The sequence below is a fragment of the Gavia stellata genome, chromosome 2 (assembly GCF_030936135.1).
Source record: "Gavia stellata isolate bGavSte3 chromosome 2, bGavSte3.hap2, whole genome shotgun sequence".
Lineage (NCBI taxonomy): Eukaryota > Metazoa > Chordata > Aves > Gaviiformes > Gaviidae > Gavia > Gavia stellata.
Genome location: NC_082595.1, coordinates 4,647,410 through 4,656,296, shown reverse-complemented (window position 1 = coordinate 4,656,296; position 8,887 = coordinate 4,647,410).

Below are 8,887 nucleotides of genomic sequence, written 5' to 3'. Positions count from 1 at the left end.
AGTGCTCACTTGTGCTCAGGTTATTTCTCGTGGGCTGAAGCTGTTGTGGAGCTTTCCATGCAAAGAGAAGACTGCAAGATCTCAAGGCCAAGGATACCTACCCAGCTGCTTCAAGGTGTTCCTCTACTTCTGTGTTTGAGGGTATTGCTATGGCCTGCCATTGTCATGTTTTCCCAGACCCTGGTAAGTTTTAAGGTATTGCAACAGCGTAGCTTTGTACTCTTAATTTATGTTTCAGTGTCTAAGGAGCAGAGGGATCAGATCTAAGTCCACAAAGTCTTTTTTGGCATATAACTCCCTCCAAGGCAGAGTGGTGGATTAAGGCTACTATAAGCTAAGAGTTACCAAGGGTAAACTTCAAGAATCAAATCAAGCCCAACAGAAAACGATGCCCAGTAATGTAGTCAATAATATTTTTGTCTGTACATTTTCCCAGCTCTGGAACTGGTTGGGGATTTACTACCTCACTTTGGGAGATGGACTACACAGCTCAAATGAAGCAGTAATGGAGCATTAACAGAATTAGTGCACTGAAAGTGCTTTGTAGGCTGGAGTTAGACATTTTCGTCCGGGAGGATGGGATCACTTTCCTACAGTAATTAGCGGAGCGGCTGACATTAACTCCATAAGTGACCTGCTTGTTGCCACCACTGTGAGTCAAAATTAGATTAGCAGCCCCCCTACAGGTGTGGTGTGCAGTATGGAGGTTAAAAGCACACAAAATGCTCTGCCAATTCAAAACGAACCAAACTGCATCAAAAGGATTACATAGCATTTGGATCAGCCGCATGCGGCGAGGATTTGGGAGAGATCATATAGCCCCAGGGAAGGGAGGTGAGGTGTCGATACAACAAACAGTTCTTGCGAAGTATGGAAATATTTATTCCCAATTCCTCATGAAATTTACAGCGGTCATGGGTTGCCCATATGTGCTGTGTTCAAAAGCAACGGAGGAAAATAAATAAAAGAAAGATTGGCTTGAATAAATCAAAACCCAAAAACCTCTAATGCAGGGTGGGAGTTCCTGTAAAAACGTACTTTGGGAGAATACCAGAAGAACTGGCATCTCTCACAATTATATTACGCATCTTGCAGTATTTGATGATTCAAAGTGATGACCCAAAAATTCCAGTCTTATTCTAAAAGGTAAGTTTTTAGCCATCAACGGTTGCAGAATAAAGCTTGAAAAAGTGACCCAAATATATCCAAAGGACTTCTTAAAAACCCAGACAAAATAAAAAGAGCTCTAATCTCTTAAAAACAGTCTCATGATTTCTGAGCTACCGTCAAGATGCTGTGCGGGCCCAGCAAAATTTGTAACACTTCGTTTTTATTTTTTTCAGTTCTGTTGTTAGGCATAAGACCCAAAGCACGGGGTGGGGGGGATGGGGGGGAAATTAAGAAGTCAAGTACCATCTTCTTGGGCTGCATCCTTTAACTTTGTTCATGATTCCATCACGATTGAGTCAACTGAAAAAAAAAAAGGGAGGAAGACCCCGTGCCATCCCAGCAGCAACACCTTAAGCCAGTGCTGCTGCTGAGCACATGGCAGAATCAAAGCACAGCCTCAGTGTAAAGACTGCAGGACAAAGCCCCTTGTAACTGGGAAAAGAATGAAAGATGGGTATGTTGGGAAGCAAGCCAACACAAAAAGGAACAGAAGAGGGAAACCAGGAGTCTAACTGGGGGAAAATAAACAGAAAAATTAATAGCAGCAAGGTAAAAAAAAGAAAAAGCATTTGCCTGGGACTGTCTCTGACTGAACCAGCCAGGGAACTGTTGCATAGCATAGGCTCCTGATCGTGTAATTAGAGGAATATGTATTGACCATAATAGATTTGCCATAAATTCTAGGTGTCTCTACAGAAGCCACAGGGCTCCAAGCACACAGATCTCAAACTGTGTTTCTCTGAATTCAGATTTCTCAGATTATTTCTGGATAACTTAGGACACGCAAAAGATGCATTGCCATAGAGGAGAAAAGAATTTGCTGAGATTTTCTAGTATCAGGAAAAACTGAGCAATAGGCCAGTTGTAGACTGAATTAAGCCACATTAAATTGTGCCCGGCATATCAAGCTGTCCAAAATTCACATATAAATTAACATGGTTGTTGGAAATAAAGTTATTGCCCACCCCCTTCTGCCACAGGATGTAGTAAACAGCAATTTGTAAGCATTCATGTGACCCCATCCCACCTTACAAAATCAGATTGATGTCAAAAGACAAACTGTGAGTCGTCTTCTTGTCCCAAGACTGATCTAGACTGCTAAAATATAACTATTGCACCTTCTGTGTCTTCTGCTCTTCACCCAACACGTGTACGAAGCGTCAGCACGTAGACAGTTGGGTGCAAGTAGCAGCACCGTCACGGATGCATAGCCAAGAGAGCCGCACCGTGCCTGCGTGCTACTCCTCTGGCTGGTCTGAAGTGGCTCCTGAAACAGTGGAGCTTACAATAACTATTAGCAGATTCCCAAATTGAGCATAACCACCCCCTTGCAACACACCAGAAGACCACCAGCGTTATCATAGACTTCACTGATTGCCGGTGGAAATGCTCAGATCAGGGGGGATGGCTGCAGCCCACGCGTTGTGGTGCAACGGCGGGAGTCCAGGGAAGATGGGTACAACGACAGCCAACAGCAGCTCAAGAACTGGGTGGAAAATACTTACTGATCAGTGTTAACCACTGGGAGCCCGTCCCTGTAACTTCATAAAGCACAAGATATGTTGGACCGGTGGAGTACCATCTATGAGGGTATAGTCTACGTGAGAGGTTGTTTTGAGTTTCCGAACAGCAATGTAGCAGTATTGCAGTGAAGAGTGAACTTGAGTTACCAAGGCTATCCCTCCTTCCCCAGGCCAGACTCATAAATGGTATGGTATGGTATTTTATGGTATGGTACTGTTTAAAGTAACTGTGACCACTACTGTTGCCAATCTACCTTTAAGATGAAAGAAGCGCAGCAAACACCTTAGGTCTGTAAGAAAAAGCCCTGGTAAAGGTTTTGCTGCTGACCTGCAGCCAGCACGTCCTTTTAATTACTCAAAATTCTGTTTAAGCTTCATGCTTAATGCTAAGCAGACGGGCAATTGTCAGGCAAACCTGCCTGCCAGACAACAGATAATATCCTGACTTTCTTAATGAAAACAGCTGAAGCATAGCCAGGATTCTTCACAGCAATAGGTACCATATACGGATATACTGTCTCACCCCACAGCAACAAGCTATAGGTACATGCGTACTGGAAGAATAGATGCTTTTTTGTGTTCATTAGAAGTTAATGCTGCTGACAACAACAAAAAGGCAAATACCATTTGGTTGTGTGGCTGTCGGCCACTGCACAGATTTTGTCCCAGGAGCAAGTCAATGACAGTATTCTGCCACTGATTCAGATCAGGGAAGGAGACCTTTAGGTCTCATCTTTCAATATGCATTTTATTGCAAGAGAGGACAAGCAGGACGCACTAGGGAGTGCTGACTTTAAAATACCAGCTATCAGTGTCTTGCAGTGCCCGCGTTTGCTACAGCGGAGTTTTTAGGGCCCCTTGTAGGTTTTAGACCAGTTGACAGCACTGTCAGTGCTCTGGAATTGCTAACCAAGCTGGGGCCTCTCCAGTTCTCTCTCTCTTTTTTATTTTCCTAATACATGCAAAATTTTCACCCTTAAGCCTTTACACAGTGAGCAGTGAAAGGAAGAGACTGACTTAGTTTCTAGGTAACAGTGCTATTGAAATCAAGCCCAGCGCTGGGGTTGACCCATTTGGGAACTCCGGCGAGACGAGCAGTAATGAACAGAGCCGAGAAGCTGCTGGTACGCGGTGCTGTCCCCAGCTGTACTGCTCTTCTTCACAACCTCTTTTGGGCCCAAGGCCTGCTGCTGGTTCACCAACAGGCAGAGTCTGCCTTAGGAGGCTCGAGGAACGGGGTTAATCACCAAAGGCCAAATGCCAGGCTTGATATTAGTTACAGTTATTCTAGCTATGCCTTTCTCCCAGAATTCTGCCTCGTGTTATGTATCCCCCGCTCTGCAGGATGAAAGACACCATCACCCCCAAAAAAAGGGAAAGAATAAGAAAGAGTGAAGCCATAGCTCATTCAACATGGCTTCTGACATTCTTCAGAGCCTCTCTCAATGCAACTACCTTTAGTGTAAATATCTTCAAAGATGAAAAAAGACTGCCATACAGTCTCCAAGAAAAAACGTTGCCAAGTACCACAGAACTGAAATTCTTGAACTCTGCGGTGGCCCGTCATCCTCAAGGAGCTGATCATCATCTGGTAATGGTTCTTCCCGTATTTACGTAGGCAGAAATGACACACTTCCCCAGCATACTTTCTACAAAGTAAGCCATGGCCACATATGTGACATGTGACTGTAAAGAAGCAAGAATGAAGACTAAGAAACTCTATGGAGACCGTAAATTCCACTGGTAAGAGATTGTCCACCACACATAAAGAACAAGACATCAAAGTATGGGAAAGCAGGAGACTTGGGATTGCTTCTAACCACTGAAGAAAATTGTCCACTTATTTCTTGGGAAGCAAGATCAGACACTTGTTGATATGGTAGCTGCAGTATCAGTTGCTCATCAGCATCATCTTCCTCTAACACAAGACACACAAAATTAGGGCAACGTTAAAACCATTTGTTCTAAGTGCTGAAGTAATCAACTTCAACCAGACTGTTTATATCTGAAAAATAGCTGCTGAACCCCCCCAGTACTGTATCTCGGGAAACAAAAAGTCATCAGAAGCACTAATACTTTTAAAACTAGTGAGTATGACTATCATTCATATCCTGACACTAGTGTATAATACTGGCACGTTCAGATAAAAATCACTGCTTGTACTGAGTTAAAACACCCCAGTTTGGTAATTTTGAGCTCAGCTGTTTCTACATACGAAAAGTTGGCTGGAAACCGGTTTTCCTTCTGCAGTATTTGACAACAAAACCACGTGGAGGTAATTTTAAGTTGTGTTAATAGCATAGGGTGTTGCAGGTCACCTGTCTACAAAACCCCTAATGAACGATTTGCTGCCATGTTTAGACTTAAAATTTTGTGATTTTTTTTTTTGTGTAACTTCTTTTAAGAAAACTACATGGGAAGTCAGACCCTAAGCTGATATCACTGTACATAGCTGTATTGGAGGAAACGAGGAAAAGCCAAAATATAGCAGCTGTAAATCTGATTCTGTAATCTTAAAGTCCACCGTGGACCTTCATAGGCTGCAGGGGCACAGCCTGCCTCACCATGGTCTTCGCCACGGGCTGCCGGGGAATCTCTGCTCCGGCGCCTGGAGCACCTCCTCCCCTCCTTCTTCACTGACCTTGGTGTCTGCAGGGTTGTTGCTCACACATATTCTCATTCCTCTCTTCCCCAGCTGCTGTTGTGCAGTTGTTTTTCCCCTTCTTACCCATGTTATCACAGAGGCACTACCACCGTCGCCGATGGGCTCGGCCTTGGCCAGCGGCGGGTCTGTCTTGGAGTCGGCTGGCATTGGCTCTATCGGACATAGGGGAAGCTTCTAGCAGCTTCTCACAGAAGCCACCCCTGTAGCCCCCCTCCTACCAAAACCTTGCCACACAAACCCAATACACTCCCTCTTTCAGAGACACTTGTAAACAAGAACTTGCAGGGGAGCAGGAAAAGACTTCCCAGACATCCAAGATGCATAAAGTGGGACATACCTTCATTCAAACCAACAACGCTCTTGGTGAGGGCAGGAAGGTAATGGCAGATTTTGGAGGCTATGCTGCTTTCCACACATGGGTTGGCTGTTTTGGTTTTTTCCCCAGTATGTGCAGAAGGAAATATGTGCTCTGGAACACAATTCATTTGCATTATAAACCCCACTCTGCCATTGCTTTCTCCACCCCACCATAACACAGCTTCAGCAGCAGCTACATAGCCATTTGCTGGCACATCTTTCTCAGTAGCTCCCCAGAACCTGCTTTAGAAGTAACCCAAGAATGAATAACCAAATCTTCTCTTACTTACATTTTTGAGTAGGACAAACAATCAAAGGAAGACATGGAAATAGCCTTTCACCTTTCTTTAGCTCCAACCCTTGAAATCCATAAGCCTCCATACACACCAAACCTGCACAGGAGGACCAGTCAGCTGATATAAATCTGCTCAGCTGCACTGGAGGAGAGAGGTTTTAAGCCAACGTGCAACAGCTGAGGCTCTGGCAGGGCATGGTGGATGGTGGTAGTGGGGGAGAGGAGCTGGCACTCATTTGTCTTCTGTGAGATTTGGGGTTTGGGTTCATGTGTGATGCCACCTTGGATCATTGATACTTGTGTCAAAAGGCAAAACAGGAGAGGGAAGAGTAAAAGTAGGGTACAGATTAATTCATAGTTTCCCCAATGCCCGCTGCAAGGCTATGTTTGGGAGGCTGGAAATCAGCTTCACATAGGTTCTTGCAATTTTCAGAAACTCTTAAGCATATCTCAGTGCAATATTCCTGCAGCACTCACATGTGTTAATTTTTCCGTAATTCAGAGTAGGCAACCGGAATAATTGGCAATAAATTCACCTTGGTAAAAATCTTCAGTATGAAATTTTGTATTGTACCTTGAAATTGCAAGAAGTCTAGGAATTTTAGCTTTGTGGACTTAAAGCTGCTGATACTTCTTGCTCCATTAGCCAAGACCTCTTAGCCGTCCCCAAGTCTTGTCCAACAAAGATAGAAAAAAGGCATTTTAGAGCAGTCCATCCTCTTCACCAGGATACAATCTGCTATTGCGGAATAAATGAAAGAAACGTTAACGCCGCTATGGAGCTGATGGGCCCAGGAGCATTACAGAAATTGAGCAAGATGGAGTTTAGCATTGCATACAGAATAAAGCAAAAGTTCCCAATGCGTCCACGCATCTTCCTCACAGCTCAAAAGCCTTTGGATGCGTCGCGCAGACACGCTTTTGAATTGCTAAATCCATATAATCATTTAGGCTATTTTCCTGCTGTGAAAGGATGGGTAGGAGTGTCTAGACACTAAGAGGCCAAGCCTATTGATGCTGGCGGGATCTATCCCCATGGAGCCGTCAGCTCTATAGAGCACCGCAGCTGCATGCTCTGGCTCTCCAGCTGTGCTGCGCAGCAGCAGACTGCCAATGCTCCTACCCAAAACAAAGCGCGGCTATTATGTGATGATGAAAACTAAATTTGTGGGGGGAATCACCCTTCAGATCTCCAGCATAATCCAGTGGATCCTCTCCAAAAGCCTCTTAGAGAGCATACTCAGAAATTTACGGATGAAAACCAAAAAGTTTAAGCAATCTTTAATCACGTCCCAGTTTGCATGTATGTGTAGGTACGTATAAGGCGGGGAGATTCTGATTCTAAGCATTGGAGGCGGGGGAGGAAACAATGTGTACCCCGAGCATCATTTCGCTGAGAAGAGCTGGGGCTGGAGTACCTCTTTTTCCTCTCTCCTAGTCTGAATTAATGTAGTGGAGGAGGGTGCCAGGAGTAGGGATGTTTGACATCCTCTTGGCTGAGCTTTGCTAAGGAAGACTGCAGAACCAGAAGAGACGGACAAGGAGCAGGAAAAGGGGAATACACGGTGATGGCTTTCTCATATGAATGCTGGGCACAGATTTTCTGGAGGGATTCCAGACCAGGGCTCCTGCAGGGCAAATTCCTGCTTCCTCTGTGTACCCTCACCTTCCCCTGCAGAAGACAAATGGTCAGCAATAAAGACAGGAACTGAACGTGATACCTCACCTGAGGACAAAGGGCATGCCACGCGTGGCACCTTTGCAAACTGTTGCTCTTGTGGAAGAGTAAAATAGTGTCACTTGGAGATGAGTCTACGTTTGCGGGACTTATCTCCCATACTACCAAAGGCACTGAAGGCAAACACTGAGGGAACTCTGTGATAACCCCGGAGACTGCTTTCAGAGAAAGCCATTTAAACAATAGTGAGTTCTTTACAGTTGCAACTTGAAGATCAGAAACATTTTCTACCAAGTAAGAATGTTACATTCGGTCAATTCAGCTTGCCCAAGATGACAATGCCATGCATAAGACAACTCCAAGAGCGGCTTCAGGAGAATATGAGAAAGTTGGTTGCATTTTCCAGAGCACTAGAAGAGAGTCCTGATGTTGAAGGCTTTGCTCAGTTCCTCATTGCTGTCTGCATTTTCCAGAGCACTAGAAGGGAGTCCTGACGTTGAAGGCTTTGCTCAGTTCCTCATTGCTGTCTGCAGCATAAGGGAGTAATGTCAAGTTTCTTAGGAACTGTTTGCTCTTAAGAGTTTCAAGCCCCAAAGCAATTTTTAAAATTTATGACGTATATTTGATAAAAACAACATGCAGCTGCAACTTTTAGCCAGCATTTATAGGTGGCACACCTTCTATCATGAGAAGAACAATGGGTGTTGCAGCTCTCATAACTAAGGGAGATCATGGATCTGTTGAGTTGCTGTTAAGTCTGGATGTGCAGAGCTTGTTCATTATCATCGTATTATTCAGCTGTTACTGAAGACATCTCCAATGCAATGAAAATTGTTGGAAAGTCTGTAAACGTCCTTAAATTCCGAACAACATGCCATTGCCTGTCGGAAGCTTTTCTGACAAAATGGAAGCCATGAAACAGCATGAAACAGCATTTTGATAGCTGAGTGGGTGCCAGCCTACAGTAATTTTTCATGTCATTGGAAGAAGTGGATGAAATTAGGAATCAAAAGGAGAAGGGCTTAGCTTAGCCAAGCTATTCTCAGTGACTGTTTAATTTGGCTTCCTCGGGTGATACTGCTCAGGTAATGTTTCTTTAGTTAACCCAAACCAGAGTGCAAGGCCAAAGAAAATTTGCCTTTGATTTACAGCTGAGAGAAAACTGAAACCATTGAAAAAGAATGCAAAAAGTCAGCAGA